Here is a 20991-nt window from a genome sequence, read left to right on the forward strand (position 1 = left end):
GTGGTGGAACTAGGTACACGATCTCTATGGCACAATTCGGGGCAATAGTGGGGCTGTATACGGAGGAGGATTCGGGAAGTGAAGAAAACACTGGAGGAATGCGGGAGTTGGATGAGAACGAACGCCAAGCCGCATGGGCTCAGATTGGTGATGGGTTCTACAATCCGAGTAGCACTAAGAGCACTAAGCTGAAGGATCCGCTTTATCTCTATATTCATAGGCTCCTCGCTTACTCTCTTAGTCAAAGACATGACAGCAGCGACGTTGTTGGGTTGAGAGATTTAGTAGTCCTTCACCGCATTCACACCCGAAGACCCCTCGATGTTCCATTTCTCCTACTCCGGAACATGCATCTGAACCGGCTTGCTCCTGCACCAACCCCTATTTTCTTCAGGGGATGTGTAACATTTCGTATTTTCAAACTTTCCATTTTTGGAAAGTCTACTTGTACTTTCTACTTTTGTAAGTTGTACCTTTGTTGTACTTGATTCAAATTCCAAAATTGTACTCGAGACTTGAAATCATAATGAAATTGCATGATTTTATCCATATTTTGTGTTTGAATACTATGAATCATTGAAACTATGAAACTATGTTAAACACGTTGAAACTATGTTAAACACGTAAAAACAGAGGAATTCCATCTTAATTTCGACTCTTTAATTCATCGTTGCCAAGAGATTACCCTAAACCGTACACAAATTTGGGAATTTATACACTAATTCGGTAAAAATACTGAAATTCGGGTTAAATTTGATTATTATATTATTTTATTATTATTTTAAATGAGTAAAATAACAATTTAAATTAAATAAATAAGTATTTTCTAAATTTTTATTGATTTTTAAGAAATTCTGTTAGCGAATCTAACCCCGTTAGTGAAAACCGGGTTAAATCAGCCTAACCCGGTTAGTTTTATTAAAGGGCAGCACTAACTGAGTTAGAAAACTCAGTTAGTGGCTAACCCAGTTAGTTGGGTTGTTAATTAACAAAAAAGATGGGAATTATGCGTGACCCGGGGCTCGATCCCGCGACCTCACGGTTCACAAGCAACACACTAACCACTCGGCCGGGCATGCCACATCCAAACGAATCAGTAACCTTATTCCTTTTATATACACATTAAATGCTTGAAATAAAGTCAAATAAAAAGGTTGTAACTGGCCGGATTCGAACTCGCGATCAACAACTCAAACATCACGCACAAACCAACTGGTCTACACCAGAACATGTGAACATTATGGATTGGTTTGGCTTTTAAGAACACATTAATTACGGATTTGAATCAAAAGAAACCGCCCATGCTGGTTCGTTTTCCCGGACTCTTCTTCTTCGTCTCCGACGGTTTTCATAACCAGAACCGGTGACCTTCCATTTTTCCTGTAACTGAACCCTTCACCCTATATAAACTCGACCCGCCCTTCTTGTTTTTGTTCTTTCATGCGATCATCTCGAGATAAAACGGAACCAACCCGAAACCATACACGAACCCGGAACACGACTCGAAGCCGTCCTCGTCGCCGGCCGCCGCGAACCACCGTCTGCCACCGTCTTCACCATCTCCGGCCACCACCTGTTCAATCCGAGCCGGTACGTCCCGTTCCGATCCGCTTTATTTTTCCGATTGAAATCATACTACTGTTATATTATTATTAGTATTATTATTATTATTATTATTATTATTATTATTATTATTATTATTATTATTATTATTATTATAAAAAATCAGAATTATAGTATATAAATACATATAATCAGATATATTATTTTTTTCTGATTTATTTAAATCAGAAATTTATTAAAATCAGGTTTATATATTATAAATAATAATATATAATACTGAAAATTTTATAAAATCAATTATATTTATCTAGGAAACAAATATATTAATTACTAAACAGCTTTATTTATTTTAAATCTGAAATAATATTTTAAAATCAGAAGTTTTATTTAATAAATCAGATTTAATTAATTACTAAACTAATCAGATTTATAATAATTATTTATTTATTAAAACTGATTTATTATTTCAGAATTTATAATTATTATTCCAGAATTTTCATTTCTTATTTAATTAATTCAGAATTTTTATTTCAGAATTATTATTGTTAAAACAGAATTATTATTTTAAATAATCAGAATTTTTATTTAAATATCAGAATTTGTTTATAATCAGAATTTATATTACTTATTTCAGAATTTTTATTTCTTATTTATTAAAATCAGAAATTGGTATTATTTTCAGAATTTAAATATTTTCAGAACTATTTATAAATCAGAATTATTGTTATTATATATGCATTAAATCAGAATCTTTATATTTATAAAAACAGAAATTATGTTGCACTTATTTAATTATCTCAGAATTTATTATTTAATTTGTTTTTAGATTTATTATCTTATTTTAATATAACTAGAATTTTATAAATAAGTTTATTATTTATAGAATTATTGATTAATGTTGGATTATTTATTTTAGATTGTTAATTTAAATAATTTTATACATATTCTTGTTTATTTAATCAAATACTTTGGTAATTCTATTTGTGATATTTGGTAGAATTAATCTTTATTTTTATCTATTTATTTGTCATAAATTATTAAATATATAAGGCATCTAATTTATATAATTTAGAGATATTAATTCTATTTTATTGATTGCCTTGTTAATTAATAATTCCCAAAATTCCCAATAATTGATAAATCCTTCCAACTTAATAGGGTAATCTTCTTGTGCACATCTCTTGGGATTCTATCATTTTATTTATTCTATCTTATTCCAAGAAACGCAACGCACTCTAAGGTGAGTATACTTGACCCATTTTCTTTTTACACGTTTGGGTGTAGTATGCATTTCCTTATCAAAAACACAATGATAAACACTTTCATTGCACAATCTATCCATACTATTGTGAAACTACTTGATCATTGATTATCTATGTTGTGCTGATGTTAACATCTATGGCTATATGTTCATTAACTTTGCAAGCCTCCCCTAACAATGGCAGCGCTGTAGGTTGTAACGCCCCTCCCGTATATACGGGTATTGTTAGGTTTAATCTATTAACTCTATTACCACCCTTTCGAGGGTTAGGCTATGTTAATTGCGTAACTATGGTTTGGACATGTGGATTTCATCGTTACGAGCATGACAGTTAATTGAATATCAGTTGTTCACATGGATTAGATTTGATAAACTATTTAACTCTATTATGCTATATTCAAACCTGTATACTCGCCAGCAATTATTTGTTGATTGTATTTTAAATGCATACTGCAGGCTGAGGATTCAAGAAAACAAGAAAAGGCTAGGATGGCTTAGAAACCCATCAACTATTTAAATTTACAATCTATGTTATGTACTTTTTCATTTCCATGTATTGTATGAAACTTATGAATACCAATGAAATAAACTTTAATTATTGTCACAACTAGTGTTATGATGTCTTTGAACAGTTTGTACGTCTCATCTCGATGTTTCCGCCATCGGTTGGGGTGTGACAGGATGGGTGTATCGCCTCTTCAAGCACTTCGCGAACATACCTAGGTCTTTCGAAAGGAGCCCATGGTCAGGACGGGTCGATGTACACATTTGTCGCTCCATGAACCTAATCTATGAGGCGGAAGACGGGTCGGTAAGCTTTCAGAGGATGCAAGGTCATGCATGGAACCCGCAAGAGGCGCTAGTCCTTCACACTCCACCTCCCCAATACCAGTACCAACCCCACAGTGAACCGGGACCGTCCTCCTCACAAGGAGGTGGTTTTCCTAACTTTTAGAGTTTACATGATCTTTTGCAGGAAAACCTTATGTGCACCAGGAACACCTACAACCTCGCCAACAACACATACCACCGGGTCGGAGCCATTGAAAGAAACATCTCCAATATCCAAGATGACATCGGAAGCATCCGGGAATACATGGCGGGGCATGGGGAAGGAGGTGATGACAGTGATGAAGACATGGACTAGGCGGGTGGAGTAGGAGTAGGAGCGGATGGTTGGTGATCCCACAGGTTAAATTCCCTTTTCTATCGAATAATTTCCGGCCTGCGTGCCGAAGTGTTGAACAATTTACTTTCCCTAACTTATTTTTATTTTCTGCTTTTGTTTTTAGCTTTAACTTGACGGGTTGGATGTTTAACGTGGTAATCTAGGACGTTTGGTATTGTTTGGTGTGGTATTTAATTGATAAAACAGGTACATACGAGCTTAGAGTGCTAAACATTAGTACTACTAAAGCCGGGGCAGGAAAACCGGAGAAAGAAACCTGTTTTTCAACCTTGCAGACTGTCCACATGGGGACGTGTCTGGCCGACGCGCCCCCGTGCCCACCTCCCAGACCTGCTGTTTGTCTAATTTCTGCAGATTTTTGCCAGACACGGGGTCGTGCCCAGCCAACACGCCCCCGTGTCCACCTTCTGTAAGTTTTCATTACTGGTAGTTGAACACGGGGTCGTGTCCATCCGACACGGGGCCGTGTCCAGGATGCCAGTAACATAAAATTTTGCTTTTAACACCCTTTTACACATTCAATCAACCTAAAAACTTATTTTTGGGACACATTGAGGACAATGTGTAATTTAAGTGTGGGGAGGATGCTAAAATCTCGAATCTTGCAAGTCCTAATAACAAGCCTTACACAAAACTCTATTGGAACCGCTAATCACCCCAAATTTTTTTGAAAAATTTTCATTTTCTTTTTACTTGTCTAAGTTTAAGTTGGGAATTCAAGTTCTAACAAGGTTATATTTTTACAAGTTTACAACTGATAGCGTCGTGATAAAAAGAACCAACATAAGAAAATTATGAAACGGCATGACAAGCTTAGTTAAAATTTGATTATATATACTTGATCACATAAAAACCCTTTCCCACAAAAGTGAGTTTTGAGCCTTTATCGAGCATACAAATACATATCATTACACTAAATGCTCATTTTTCGTTTCTTGTGTGAATAGCCGCTTGGTTCGTACTACTCTAGAACTTGCCACGACAATACATTCCCAGTCCTTACCAACTTAAACTCAAGTAAGTAAATGATGGAGGCATTAAGACTAACCCTTTTTCTATCTACACCATTATTTTTCATTTTTTTACCACCTACCTAAAATCCCCCTAGTTAACCCCTTTGAGCCTAAACATTTTCATTTCTTAACCCAAAACAAATCACCCTTTTTACCCACCTAAAACTTTTTATTTTACCCACATAAAACTTTTTATTTTACCCCCTTCTTTTAGTAACAATGTTCGGTTTTCTTATGACTTGAAATATATATATATATATATATTTACATTTTGATGAAACCAAATAAACAAACAAGTTCATCAAAAATAACTTTGTTTGAAAAAAAAAATGGTTCATCAAATTAAAATGAAAAAAAATAAAAAAAAATTGAAAAAATAAAAAGTCTTTCAAAAAAAAAAAAACCGACGCTTTCGCCCTTTTACTAACCACTAACCCAACCACCCACCTTTAGCTCAAGCCTAACCCTTCACCCAAAAAGTCTTCTTGATATTTACAAAGGTATATAGTTAAAAAGGAGGAGGATTGATTGCTTGGCAAGCTTATGGTAGGAGTAAGTTCCATGCCGCTCTCGAGTGATTCACTAAAAAAATACACCTTCGGCCCAGTGTTGAGTGATTCCCCGTGAGGTATGTGAACTTGTATATAAATGAAATTTTAAAAAGGTATGTTATGCCCTAATAAGTAATTTATTTTATGAAACGTTTTTAATAAATCATGACGAATAGGATTGTAAATAACTAAAAAAAAAATAAAACCTAAATAAAGAATCTTGGATTCCCGACACTCAAGATAAGCCCAAAACTTCTCTTCTACCCATTCCATTTGGGTGTGTAAGCCACATAATAAAGAGTTTTTCCTGAGGACAAGCAAAGATTCAAGTGTGGGGGTATTTGATGTGTGTAAAATGCAACATATAAATTACATCAATGGTGGCATAAAACTAACCCTTTTTTAGTACTAATGTTGGAAAAAGTGTGCTTTTGTCTTCCTTTTGTATTTTCAGGATTAAATGAGCTCAAATGAACAAAAGAAGCAAAAAGACAGCAAAATCTAACATAAATACAAGAAAAGGAACAAAAGTGCCATGCCCGACCTCCCGACAGCATCTTCCCAAGCAAAACAAAGAAGACAGAAGACTGAACACGCCCCGTGTTCAGTGAGCACGGGGCCGTGCCCAAGTGTCAGCAGAAAAGACAAAGTAATAGAAGCTTCTGTTGCCCACCACGGGGTCGTGCCCAGCGGACACGGGGGCGTGGTCAACTTCCTGTAGACGCATTTAATGAAATTGTGAATTGCAATTAATGAAGAGAGAGACGCGGATGGACACGGGGTCGTGCCCAGCGGACACGGGGCCGTGCCTGAGCTTCTGTTCAGCCTATAAATAGGAGTGTTTGGAGCTCTTGCAACTCATACCTTGGCACACCACCTCTCTCACACTTCACCCACCACTCACCACCATCACAACACCATCATCCACCACCATCATCCATTGTCCATCATAGAGTGTGTGAGTCGTCTTGGGATCCAAGATTGATCGTAAGAGTCCTTGACAATCAAAGGCCATGTTTGCCTAAGTCTCTTACATCACTTGGTGAAGACAAGTGTTTAATGTAATACTTTTTATTTTTAATCTTTTGCACTTTTTAATTGGTTTTGTATTAATGACTTTAATTACTAGTTTCTTATGTTGAAGGTGATTCTTCCTTATTGTTTGTCCGTGGTGTCTTGGCATTATTTTACTGTCTATATAAAATAAAAGATTTTCACCATTCATATCTCCACGGTCTATATGGAGGTATGTTGGCTACCTGGTCGGGGGTTAAGGGAACGGTTTGGTAAGAGTCTTGCCATTGTTCAATGTATAGATCCTGCAAAGGACCTGGGTCAAATTTAGTAGGACCTCCTTCAATACCCAAAGGTATTGGATGGCGGGGGTCCAAACTCTTTAATCCCCTCATAAGTTAAACTACTATTAAAACTTTAACCCGGCTACTTAGAAATGTATCCCTGCTGACTCAGACTACTTAGCCGAGGGTAACGTCGCCTTCAAAAGAGGGGCCTACCACATTATGCATTAATAACTTAATTAATTATCTTTCAATAATCCGACCCTTTAGGATTGTATCCTTGCTGACTCAAACTACTGGGTTGAGGGTAACGTCGCCTTCAAAAGAGGGGCCTACTACAATAACTAAGATAATCTCTTAAACAAGTGCAAAAGTGCAAAAATAATCAAAGGTTACACTACACACGAGTCGGATCCAAGTGATTCATCTTGTCTATCTGTTTTATTTTTATTCTATTTTTCAGCATTTTAGTTAGTTTTATTTTCTTAGTTTAAAACCTTTTTCTAACATTTTGATTGATTAGACGTTGAGGATAAACCGGTACTAAAAGCTCTTGTGTCCTTGGATGACCTCGTTATCTTACCAACACTATACTACGTCCACGATGGGTGCACTTGCTGTAACACCCCAAAAACGGGTTTGGTAATCAAGCCACGTTAATAGTGACGACGGGTAAAATACCGTTAGTGGTAAAAATTAACCCGGTAAATATTAGGTTTTTATATAAATTATCCTAATATTAAATAAAAGTATACAAAGGCTTATGGATAAATAAAGTGTTTAAAAGGCCCGAGTTGACGGGACCTAAAATAAACTTAGTCATAAATATTCCCGAACCCGCTAAGCTAACTAGGAATGTTTGACCCGGTTAATAAGAGGGAATATGGATTGTAAATAAGTAGGTTATAACCTACTTAATAATTAACGAAACAAGAGGGACCAAAGTTAGATATTAGGAAAAGTTTAGTTAATTAAAACAAATAATAAAAACACAACACACACACTAAGAGTGTGTGTGTGTGTGCGTACGACCAGGGGAAGCTCCCCATGGAGCCAAACCCTAACCTTCAACAAATCTACCAAATTGAAGGTCAATCCAAGACCCAAATCGATGCATGAACGCGTAGAAACGATCACCAAGTCATGGGGATCACAAGGTATGTCACAAAACCTAGATTGGTTGAAGTTGAAATTCGAGACAAGTAGGTTACTTGCAAATAAATTGATGGATTATGATCCAATGATGAAATTAGGAATGATTTTATGTCTAGGAGTAAACCCTAGACATTTACTTGTTGAATTGAGGTTCACAATTGTGAATTTCATGATATTCCATTTATGTGTTAAATGGGTTTTGTAGAAGTAAGATGAACCCTAGAATTATGACTATTAAAATGGTGTTAATTGATTTCTATGAGATGAATCTGAGAATGGTATGCATGCTAGACATAATAGAATTGAAATTGTTTATGTTTATGTTTAGTAGAAATAACTAGTTATGAACTAGTTGTAAAATGTGTAAAAACAATGTATGCACATTAGGTGTTTGTTAAAATGCCTAAATGAAAACTAAAGTGTTGAAATTAGAGTGAAAATGTGCAATGAATAAGTTGATAAGTCGATTGACTTTAAAAAGTCAAATCGACCAAGTGTATGATCGGATGGTAAACTCGATATAAGAAGAGTAGGATGGAATAGTCGTAAATGATTATGACTAACCTAACCATCTTACAATTACAATGATAGTTTGACGCTTAGCAAGCTAGGTGAAGGCTTGGGGAAGGAAGCGGGTCAAACGAAGCAAGAATGACGGAAAAGCATAATTCGGATGCAAGGTAAGTATAGCTTACACTAGTCTTATATTTCAAAATACTCTCTTATCGTATTAGTTACGAATAAGATAAATACAAAATCGAGGTATGATGTTCCGGCGTGTAGACGTACGGAACAAGATAGTCGAACATAATAAGAAACCATGTTGATGGTTTAAAAGGAGTTAAATCGGTAATTCGATCATTTTATGACAAATGGAAAAAAATGAACTTTTGAATGGTTACCTTATAGGGTAAACCAAAACAAACAATAAGGGTAAAACGGTAAATTGGTCATGCGTTGACTATAACTATTGGTTTTGAAAGACACGGTAGGACGTAAGCCATGATAGACTAAAAATCGTTAAGAAACGATTAATAAGTGAAATGACCGCACGGTGTAAACCAGAGCGAGTCATGTAGATGAGATGGTAATAAATATCATCTCGCCAACAAAATCGGTCAGTTAGACCAAATGGGTCAAAAGGTGAAGGTATCACCTTTTGACAATAACGACTAATGATTATTGTCGAGTTATATTATTTCAGGAATAAATGTAGAAATGATGTTTGCATCGCTACTATTTAGCGAATATTATAGCAAGGCATTAAATCAGGTCAATACATTGACCCGAGCCAGGTATGTGTAATAGAGTAATGATTCATTGAGAACGTAACGTTCAATGAATATTTAATGAAGTCTTAGATAGACAATGGGTTACTTAAGTGGGTAAACCGATTGTTTAAAAGAGGGTAGTGGCGTTTTGAAAAGCATATTGACTTTTCGAGCAAGATCATAATTCAAAAGAAGAATCATGGGTCAAACATGCTCTCAAAAGACCTTGTCGTAATTGAAAGACTAAAAAGGACCAAAACGCCCTTGTTAGCTAATTCGAACAAACAACCTTTAAAGGTTGTTTGGAAACAAGTTTTATGATTAAGTAAATACTTAGATTAAGTATAGAAGTTGAAAGAGGTATTATATTAGTCAAACGGTACTATTTGAGTTTTTGCCGTAAAATAATGATTCGAGAGGTAAAATTTGGATTATATAGATCACCACATCAAACCCGCCATAAACACAATTGTGGTGGGAGACTATAGGATAATAAATGTGGTGATGAAATGCTAGAAACAATCGAATGCGATTTTAGGCTTGAAAGTGCTTAAATACCCTTAACGGGTCAAAATAAGCATACAAGCGAAAACGGGTTTAAATTGTGTAATAAACCTATGATTAGAACCTAATATGATAGGTAACATTAATTTATAGAAGTGTATCTAATATAGGAATCAAACAAATACGTTTGTTTGATAAAATGCATAAACGGGTTAAAATTCGGTAAAAAGATAACGAGTCAAAGGCTTAGAAGTCTCAAAATTTCTTATGTTGGATGTAGGATTTTAACTCCATAAGATGGAGGATTAAATTACGGACGCGTAGGAAAAAGAATCGGGTAAAACGGATCAATAACGAAGAAGTTATGGCCGTTTCCGTAAAAACTGGCATAGCTGCTCTGAACTGCAACCTGCTGGAAACTGGTTTCCCAGGCGACACGCGAAGGAACAACCTGGTTCCTCCGCGACACGCGACAGAACCCTGAATTAGCGAAAACATTTTATTTGAATCACTTTCGCTTCCCGGACTCGTTTAAATATGTTCTAAGTTACATATGACTAATCCAACTCATGTTTTATGAGTTTCAGGTATGATTTTAGCACCGGAGGATGATCAAACACAACGAAGAACCGAACACGATCAAGAAATAAGCTTCCGCACTATGTATCGTTGTTTTGTTAAATGACGAACTCAAACATGTTATCTTGTATAGTTTTAATTATGTACATAAAGTTTAATGAAACCCGTATTTTCAATGTATTGAAATTCTAATTACCCGTTTATTTTTGTAAATTATACGAAAATTGTTAAATAATAATAAGGGTGTTACAAGTTGGTATCAGAGCCCTGGTTTAAGAGATTCAAGTATGGTGGGGAAAACCATGCTTGGACCTAAACCTTATGCTCTTGACAAAGATTGGTGTTCGGTTCGAGGCTTGATCGCAAATCTGGTAAGTACAAGTATGTTAATATTTTAGCTTGCTAAAGTGTTGTAAACAACACATAGGGCTATCGTGTGATACACATTGCCCCAATTGAAATGAATGATATAGTTGACGAAAATACGCGCGTTGACGCGTATAGTAGAAAAAGCCTTGTATTATAATACGGGCGATTATTGAAGTTGATGTTACTAACTTTTGTGAATGTTTTAATTGAAGGACACTCGCGTTTGAAGACGACGAGAGTCAAACGAATTGTGGATAAGATGATGGAACGGTCCGAGATATGACAAGAAGAGCATGCTCATCAAGGACCTAAATCGCGTAATGGTTGCGAACAAGACTAATGGCAAGAAAAGCCCGTTAGAGCAAGCATTTACCAGGTGCACGTTTAAATTATTGCATGAATATAAACATGCAACCAATATGTAGAAACTGATAGTTGCAGATTTAGATTTAAAATTTGGACAAACCTGAATAGAATACCTATCCAGGATATTGTTTCCAAGAGAAATAAACAGAGGTATTACTTACATAGGGCGTGATGTGAAAACTATAAAAAGGTCATGCGTGTCATGTGTTAATCGCTTACTCTGGCCAAGTAAGTGGTGGCATATGATACCATGAACTTCTTACAGCCGACACATTTACATCCGATGTAGTAAGGACGGGGTAAATGGGACAAATTAAAAGTACCCAAATGAAACAAATGAGTAAAATAATTGATAATAATGTAAACGCACAGCCGGGTGACGGAAGCGTATTACATTAGGATGATGAGCCCGAGTGAAGGGACAAAGAAGCATGTAAAATGATTTAGACGAGTATCGGGAGGGATTGTACTTACACTCGAACCCAGAACACGCAAAAAAAGATTTAGACAAGCATTGGGAGGGAGTGTACTTACACTCGAACCCGGAAAATGCGAATATGTCCCTAAACGAGTCGTTTTTGTAAAACGTCAAACTCGAGGACAAAGTCGGAATATAGAAATGAAGCGAGGTCTTAATGCACACCGGGAGAGTTGCAATAATAATGACTTCGGTAAAACACCCGGTTGATGGGTAAGAATTGAACGCATGCACAGACCGAGAAACGGAAACTCGGATGAAAAGTTAAAGGACTCGGGTTTTGGGTCATAACTAAAAGATGACAAAATAATGTAAATAAAAATTGTGAATAAATTATGTTCAACTATTTTAAAGTTGAACGGGTCGATTACAATATCACGCCGGACGGCATGAGTAAATACAAACGGGATAGTGGTACCGTTAAAAGCAAAAGAATAATGAGCCCAGTAATGGGACATAATCGAGTACGGATATATGAAAACTGGAGAATGGTGAGTATAAAATGAACCGACGCATAAATGATGTGAGAAGTCATAAAGTCGGAAAATTTCGTCCGAAAATAAACAAATGAAGCCTTAGACTACGGTCAAGGTCAACTAAAGTTCAAAAGCGGAAATATACGATTCCAAACATAACAAGACATGCTTTGAAGCTATATATGCATATATACATATATGCATTTGAATGTAGATACAAATAAAAGATGAATCTGTGGGATCATCGTAACCTACGGGAATGCGATTAGTGTTAAGGTCTACGGGACTAGAATGACCCTCGGGTCACGAAAAGAAAGGGGAATAAACCTTAGGGTTCCCATTAAAAGGGGGTGAAGACCTAAGGAAATAGCCTACGAGGCCACGTGAGAGAACCTACGAGTTACTTAAACAAAGCGAGAGAACCAGTGAGAATCCTCGCGTAAAGCAAAGACTGTAAAAAAGTAAATGCCAAGTCGTCAAAATTGCTTGACATAAATTAAAGATAAAACATTAAACTAAAATTCTGTTTTAGTCAAAAACAACGTTTTATCAAACATATATAGTATGAGATGATTGGGAAATAAACCTAAAACACGACGTGACGCGATCACGGTCAGGAAAGTTATGTGAAATAAAATCACATAGTAGCCCGAGAGATGGGTATAAAGTAACTGGACTAATAAGTGTTCAACACGCTATCTATATTAAAATTAGCGTGAAATAATCATAGTTGATAAGCGTGTATGACCAAGTGGCCAAATGGCTACTCAGTCAAGCCAAATAATAAAGGTAAGTGAGTACAAAACGGTAGTGATGGTCCATGAGGTCATAATAACGAAAAGTATTGATCGCCTATACTGAGCGATCACAAGGCAACATAAGCAAAGTGTTGGGAAGTCCGATCGAGTAAAGGCACGGTAAAAAAGGATAAAGCCGGAAGGTATGTGGTAATATGCCTTGTAGAATTCCGTTAATAGCACATCTAGATAGTGCTAGATAAATAAGATAAAATCAGGAAATTCATTTTAGTGGCGAATGCTGTACGAATGAACCAGATGAATAAGTTCGTAAAGAAAAGGGGTCTGTTTGTAAACAGTGAAAGATCTCACTAGAAACATCCGAATGGGTGAAAATAACGGATTCACAAGGAACCGAAAGTATAAATGCGATGGATTTTGCTAAGTTAATCAAACAAGTCGAAATGACAAGATGGCGTTATTCTGAGTTGCGTAAATTCGCATAAAAGATACATACGTTGTGTAATTAAAAGATGTTACCATATTTGTCTAATGACACCAACAAATGGTCAAAATGTGAGTAATGCTTAGAAGGTTACTCAGTTTATGTACATTGGGTTGAAACTAAATAAATTATGTAAGAAAAGGTTTCGAGGACGAAACCTCTTTAAGGGGGGTAGACTTGTAACACCCCAAAAACGGGTTTGGTAATCAAGCCACGTTAATAGTGACGACGGGTAAAATACCATTAGTGGTAAAAATTAACCCGGTAAATATTAGGTTTTTAAATAAATTATCCTAATATTAAATAAAAGTATACAAAGGCTTATGGATAAATAAAGTGTTTAAAAGGCCCGAGTTGACGGGACCTAAAATAAACTTAGTCATAAATATTCCCGAACCCGCTAAGCTAACTAGGAATGTTTGACCCGGTTAATAAGAGGGAATATGGATTGTAAATAAGTAGGTTATAACCTACTTAATAATTAACGAAACAAGAGGGACCAAAGTTAGATATTTGGAAAAGTTTAGTTAATTAAAACAAATAATAAAAACACAACACACACACTAAGAGTGTGTGTGTGTGTGCGTACGACCAGGGGAAGCTCCCCATGGAGCCAAACCCTAACCTTCAACAAATCTACCAAATTGAAGGTCAATCCAAGACCCAAATCGATGCATGAACGCGTAGAAACGATCACCAAGTCATGGGGATCACAAGGTATGTCACAAAACCTAGATTGGTTGAAGTTGAAATTCGAGACAAGGAGGTTACTTGCAAATAAATTGATGGATTATGATCCAATGATGAAATTAGGAATGATTTTATGTCTAGGAGTAAACCCTAGACATTTACTTGTTGAATTGAGGTTCACAATTGTGAATTTCATGATACTCCATTTATGTGTTAAATGGGTTTTGTAGAAGTAAGATGAACCCTAGAATTATGACTATTAAAATGGTGTTAATTGATTTCCATGAGATGAATCTGAGAATGGTATGCAAAAGTTCAGATTTGAGTTGAAAACATATAAGAATCACGAGAAATCGAAGGAAAATAGGCTGAGAAGTCGAAGGGTCGCACCAGAGCTGTCACATCACTATTTAGGATGTGACAGGTGCTATTGATAGATGTCCAAAAGAGGAAAGGCAGTGCAGTGATGGATCGGATGGCAACCCGATCGGATGGCCATCCGGACGGATGACCATTCGATCGAAGGGTTGCCGCGAGTTGGGTTTCGATGTATCGATTCGTGCGTTAAGCATTGCGATGTGTTCGAGCGAGTGTCGATTAAGCGATGCGATGGATTTAGATCATAGTCACACGATTAACATAACTAACATGCAACAACATAGTTAACCTTGCGTTTAGCGTTCGCGACGAGATTGCGTTGCGATAGAGTTGCGATTGCATTTTCGATTAATCACCACCAATCATAATATAAACATGCACAAGTATCACATAAGTAGCACACACACATAAGACAATATACAGAACCTATAATTTAAGTTGCGAATGCGATGCGATTAGTGATAAATAGATTAGTGATTAAACATGCGATTAAACTGCGATTATTAGCATTTACTCCACATAATACAACTAAAGTACACAAAACAAAGAAATAGATTACAAGTCAAGGTGTATAGTCAATAATTAAGCAAGGAGCGATAGATCGCCTTTAGCAATCTTTTCTTCCTTTGACTTTGACTTGTACTTTGACTTTCAAAATGTGGGTTGTTACAATATGTGTCCCAGGTGAAGGAACTCGCCAGTACCTTCATCACCTTCAAGATAGAATACGTGCCCTGAGGGAGGAACAGGAAGGCAGGCGCCCTAAGCAAGTTAGCTTCTGTGGCCTTTGACCACTTGTCAAGGGAAGTGAAAGTAGAAGTCCTTATGTCACGCCCCCCGACCCACCCTAGACGGAATCGGGAGCCGCGAGCAGTCCAGTGGTACCCGTGGTATCTGATTTATGCGGCAGCGGAAGTCTTTTATTACAGGATCTTTTCACCGTAAAATGCTCGTTTAATATATTATTCAAAGTTTTAAGGATAAATTCCCATAATTTACAATACGTTGATTCCACACAGAAATCATTATTTGCTAAAACATGTTTTATTTATTTATTCACAATTAGCCACTTCTCTGAGCTTGTAGTGCTTTACTGCACTTTTACTGGATCACACAGATCACCTGAAACATGTTTGGAAAAGGTTTTATCAGCGGGGAAATACTGAGTGAATCATTCTGTTTTCTAAAACGACCCGTTAGTTATAAATTACAGTATTAAGGGGAATTACAATGTTTCTGATATCAAACCAACTACCCACAGTATTTGTCACTCGACCATCCATTGGCTAGCCCATTTGTCCAATGGTGTCTGTGACTGTGGTCAGATCACCCCTTGGCCACCCGTTTGTCCAAGTGTGACGGGAAATAAGTAATGTATACAAAACCCCACATACCGGCTGTAATATGGTGATTACATAGACTTAATCCCTGTAATTATAACCTTTGAAAATAACTTGGAGTTTTGTAAACTTACTCACAAACTGTGAGAAAACAGTTTAAAAGAAGAATGACTCACATTGCAGATTAACGAGCAAGATATAAGCCTACTGATTAGCCTTGATTAAACCTAATTTAACACAATGCACACACAGGCAGGTTAGTAACTAATACAGCAGTTATGTCAATTCACGAGATTAAACCCTCACAACGATTAATCAGTGCAATACTCGATAATTCAATCGGATTCACAACGAATAACAGAGCATAGTCCGAATTCGAACAGCACTCTAATATTCAAGTCGAAATCACGACAAATAATCAAAGTACAAGCTCAATTGAGCAGCACCTGGACTATCGTTGGATAGTTATAATCGATCGGACGTTGAATCGTAATAGCGATCGAGTTATTACCCTGATTGTGGCAGCACCTCGTGATCGTGTGTGTGTGTTGTGCACTGTATTGCATGTAACTCGACGTACACACAGAAGTTTTACGTCGTTTTAAATTCACAGTTTAAGTGCCAAGGTCGGCTATTTATAGCCAGAAATTCGACTCGCTTACGGACCGTATGCCTAACCCCTTACGGTCCGTAAGGGAACCTGGTCTGCTTACGGTCCGTAAGGACCAACCTTTACGGTCCGTAAAGGGTGCAGCCTACTTCCTAGCCTAGCTGAGTTCGGTTGTAGCCTTGGTGAATCAATAATTTTAACCAATCAGCATCTAGCAACGGTTTTAATTAGATAATTATCAATTAGGGTTTGCCCCCCCCCCCTCGAGTTTTAGGGGCCCTGATCCTGATTCCGATTGTTCCGGAAATTTCAGGGTTTATGCCAAATTACTTGGGTGTCTCAATTAGGGTTTTCTTATTGGAAAATTATTATCCTAATTACGGGTTTTAGTGACAGTTGTTACATCCTCCCCACCTTAAGAAAAATCTCGTCCTCGAGATTTATTGGAATAGATGAGGATATTTTCGCTTCATTTTTGATTCCAGCTCCCAAGTGTATTCTGGTCCTCTCTTTGAATTCCACTTGACTTTGACCAATACCAGTCGTTTATGCTTGAGAAATTTGACTTTTCGATCTTCGATCGCCAATGGTTTCTCTATGAATTTCAACTTTTCATTTACCTCTACATCTTGAAGAGGGACTACCAGGGATTCGTCTGATAAACATTTCTTGAGATTGGATACATGAAATACATCATGTACTCCTGCTAATTCTTCTGGTAGTTGTAAACGATAAGCTACTGGTCCTATTCGTTGAATCACGGGGAACGGTCCAACGTACCTTAGACTTAGCTTTCCTTTCTTACCGAATCGTACTACTCCTTTCCAAGGAGAGACTTTTAGAAGTACTTTATCTCCTACTTGGAATTCTAAAGGCTTACGACGATTGTCTGCATAGCTCATCTGACGGTCTCGAGCCGTTTCAATCTTTCCTTAATCTGAGTTATTTTGTCAGTAGTTTCTTGTACAATTTCAGGACCTGATAATTGACTTTCTCCGATTTCTGCCCAACATACTGGAGTTCTGCACTTACGTCCGTACAGTGCTTCGAATGGTGCAGCTTCGATGCTTGAATGATAACTATTGTTATAGGAGAATTCAATTAATGGCAAATGGCTATCCCAATTACCACCAAAGTCAATTACACATGCTCGGAGCATGTCTTCTAGAGTTTGTATCGTCCTTTCACTTTGTCCGTCCGTTTGAGGATGATATGCGGTACTTAAATTAAGTCGAGTTCCCATTGCTTCTTGGAAACTCGTCCAGAAACGGGAAGTAAAACGACTATCTCGATCCGATACAATGGAGAGTGGGACTCCATGTAAGGATACTACTTCATCTACATACAACTTGGCTAACCTTTCCATGCTAAAGGTTTCCTTTATTGGTAGAAAATGAGCTGATTTGGTTAATCGATCCACAATTACCCAGATAGCATCATTACCTTTTCTGGTTTTGGGTAACTTAGTAACAAAATCCATTGTTATGAGTTCCCATTTCCATACAGGCATTTCTAGCTGTTGTAGTAATCCTAAGGGTTTCTGGTGTTCAGCCTTAACTTGTGAACAAGTTAAACACTTGGATACGTATTCGGCTATATCCTTCTTCATTCCTATCCACCAGAAATTATTCCTTAAATCTTGGTACATTTTATTGTTTCCTGGGTGCATGGTATACCTAGATTTATGAGCTTCTTCTAAAATCTTATTTCTTAATTCTCCTTTCTTAGGTACCCAAATTCGTTTCTTATGGAATTTCCAAATTCCATCATTTCCTTGTTCTAGTTCTTTTATATAACCTTTCATTCCTTCAGCATTATCTTGGATTGCTGTTTTCTGAACTTCTTTGATTTGTGCCATTAAATCTACTTGTAGATTTAACCTCAGAGCACGGACTCGTTTCTGTTTCTCATGGTACTTACGACTTAAGGCATCTGCAACTACATTTGCCTTTCCTTCGTGATATTGGATATCATAGTCGTAATCGCTTAGCATCTCCATCCATCTTCTTTACCTCATGTTTAACTCTTTTTGCCCAAATATATATCTTAAACTCTTATGATCTGTATAAATAGTAAACTTACTTCCATACAGATAATGTCTCCATATCTTAAGGGCAAAAATTATGGATCCTAATTCTAGATCATGAGTCGTATAATTTTCTTCGTGCTTTTTCAATTGTCTAGAAGCATACGCAATTACCTTCTTGCGTTGCATTAACACACATCCGTATCCTAATTTTGAAGCATCACAATATACTTCAAAATCTTCGGTTCCTTTTTGTAAAGCTAGGATTGGTGCATTCGTCAATCGATGCTTTAAAATCTTAAAGGCTTCTTCTTGTCTAGGTCCCCATTCAAACTTAGCAGCTTTACAGGTTAACTTAGTTAAAGGTACGGCTATTTTAGAAAAATCTTTGATAAATCGTCTATAGTATCCAGCTAAGCCTAGAAAACTTCTTATCTCCATGGCTGTTTGTGGGACTTTCCACTTTGTAATTGCTTCTATCTTAGCAGGATCTACATGGATACCTTCGTGATTTACCACCTGACCTAAGAATTGTACTTCTTGCAGCCAAAATTCACACTTCGAGAATTTGGCATAAAGCCTTTCTTTTTTTAACAAAGATAAGAGAACGTGTAAGTGTTCACAATGTTCTTTTTGGCTTTTGGAGTAAATAAGTATATCGTCGATGAAAACGATCACAAATTTATCCAAGTATGGTTTACAGATTCGATTCATCATGTCCATGAATGCTGCTGGGGCATTTGTTAATCCAAAGGGCATGACTGTAAACTCATAATGACCATATCTAGTTCTGAAGGCAGTTTTAGGTATGTCTTCTTCTTGTACCTTCAACTGATGATATCCAGATCTTAAATCTATCTTAGAGAAATACCTAGCTCCTTGCAATTGATCAAAAAGATCATCAATCCTAGGTAGTGGGTATCGATTCTTAATCGTAACCTTATTCAATTCTCTATAATCGATACACATTCTCATCGATCCATCTTTCTTTTTCACAAACAATACTGGTGCACCCCAAGGGGATGAACTCGGTTGTATGAATCCTTTGCTTAATAATTCATCTAATTGCTTTTTCAATTCTAGCATTTCGGTAGGTGCTAATCTATATGGTGCTTTGGCTATTGGTGCAGTACCTGGAATTAAATGAATTCTAAATTCTACTTCTCTATCAGGTGGTAATCCAGGTAATTCTTCTGGAAAAACGTCTGGGTATTCTGAGACTATTGGAATATCCTGAAGTTTCTTATCTTTAGTGTTAATGATTACTGAAATCATATAAACCATTTCCTGCTTTCTCGAATAACTTGCCAATTTCATTACTGAAATAAATTTCAGTGGCTTTCGAGGTTTATCTCCAGTAATTAAAATTACTTCTCCTATAGGGGTTTGAATTTCTACTGCATTTTTATCACATAGGATTCGTGCATGGTTGGCTATTAACCAATCCATTCCTAATACTACATCGAATCCGGCTAAATTCATTGGTAACAGATTTGCAGAAAACTTATGGCCTAATAGTTCTATTTTTCCTTCTTGCCAGACTTTATCTATTTTCACAGAATTTCCTTCTGCGGTTTCAACTGTGAAAATTTGCCTAAGAGTGGTTAAAGGTAACTTAAGAGCTTGACAAAATGAAGTATTAATAAAACTTTGGTTCGCACCAGAGTCAAATAATACTTTTGCAAATACGTCATGTACTAGGAACGTACCAGCTATCACATCTGGAATGAGTTCGGCCTCTTGAGTGGTCAGCTGGAATGCGCGTACATTCTTCTTGGTTGCTCCTTCAGCGGGTTTAGCTTTGTTGTCTACTGGTTTAGCTAGCTTAGGACATTCGGATTGAAAATGTCCCCTTTCTCTGCAGTTATAACAAATTCTTGTTTTCTTCCTGCAGTCTTCCTCACGATGTCCTTTTGCTTTGCAAAAATTGCAAACTATATTGCATTGTCCATAATGCTTCTTTTTGCAATTTCTGCAGAAAGGAGGTGATGAGGATTGCCATGTTCCTCTTTTCTTGGTATTACCCATACGAAATCCTTGGGTAATCTTCTGAGCTATTTCCTTCTTCCGGTCTTCTTCTCTTGTGCGCACCAATTCATCTGTTAGGGTATTAGCTAATTCTACAGCATCGTCAATGGTACGAGGTCTCGCAGCTTTAACAATGTTTCGAATTTCACTAATTAACCCCCAGATGTAACGGGAAATGAGTACCGGTTCTGGCGAAGCCAGTGTTGGCACCACCCTTGCGTATTCAAAGAATGTCGAAGTATAGCCCCGGCAATCTACCCCTGTCATGCGGTGACTTAGGAATTTGTTTGCCATTTGATCTTTTTCATATTCGGGACATAATTTTCTTTCTACAAGATTCTTAAATTCTTCCCAACTCATGGCATAGGCTATCCTTCTTCCTTTTGCCTGGAGGACCGTGTTCCACCATTCTAGTGCTCCTTCTTTGAACAGATTTGATGCATACATCACTTGATCCTCTTCGGTACATTTGCTTATTGCAATTACTGCTTCGGTTTTCTCTAACCAAAGCAGTGTTGCAGTTGCCCCTTCATTACCTGCAAATTCTGCGGGTTTACAGGCAAGAAATTCTTTGTAAGTGCAACCAGGCGTTGCAGCTTTCATT

The 20991-nt window shown here is 36.9% G+C and overlaps 1 long non-coding RNA gene across 1 annotated transcript; it reads left to right on the forward strand.

Moving 5' to 3' along the window:
* Positions 1 to 7898: 7898 nt before the first annotated feature.
* Positions 7899 to 10432, forward strand: LOC110910607. The gene is made up of 4 exons (XR_002576290.2): positions 7899 to 8032; positions 8622 to 8710; positions 9235 to 9325; positions 10393 to 10432. It is a non-coding gene; the product is annotated as an uncharacterized LOC110910607 (long non-coding RNA).
* The last annotated feature ends 10559 nt before the right edge of the window (positions 10433 to 20991 follow it).

Source organism: Helianthus annuus, chromosome 15, assembly GCF_002127325.2.
Source record: "Helianthus annuus cultivar XRQ/B chromosome 15, HanXRQr2.0-SUNRISE, whole genome shotgun sequence".
NCBI classification, from domain to species: Eukaryota; Viridiplantae; Streptophyta; class Magnoliopsida; order Asterales; family Asteraceae; genus Helianthus; species Helianthus annuus.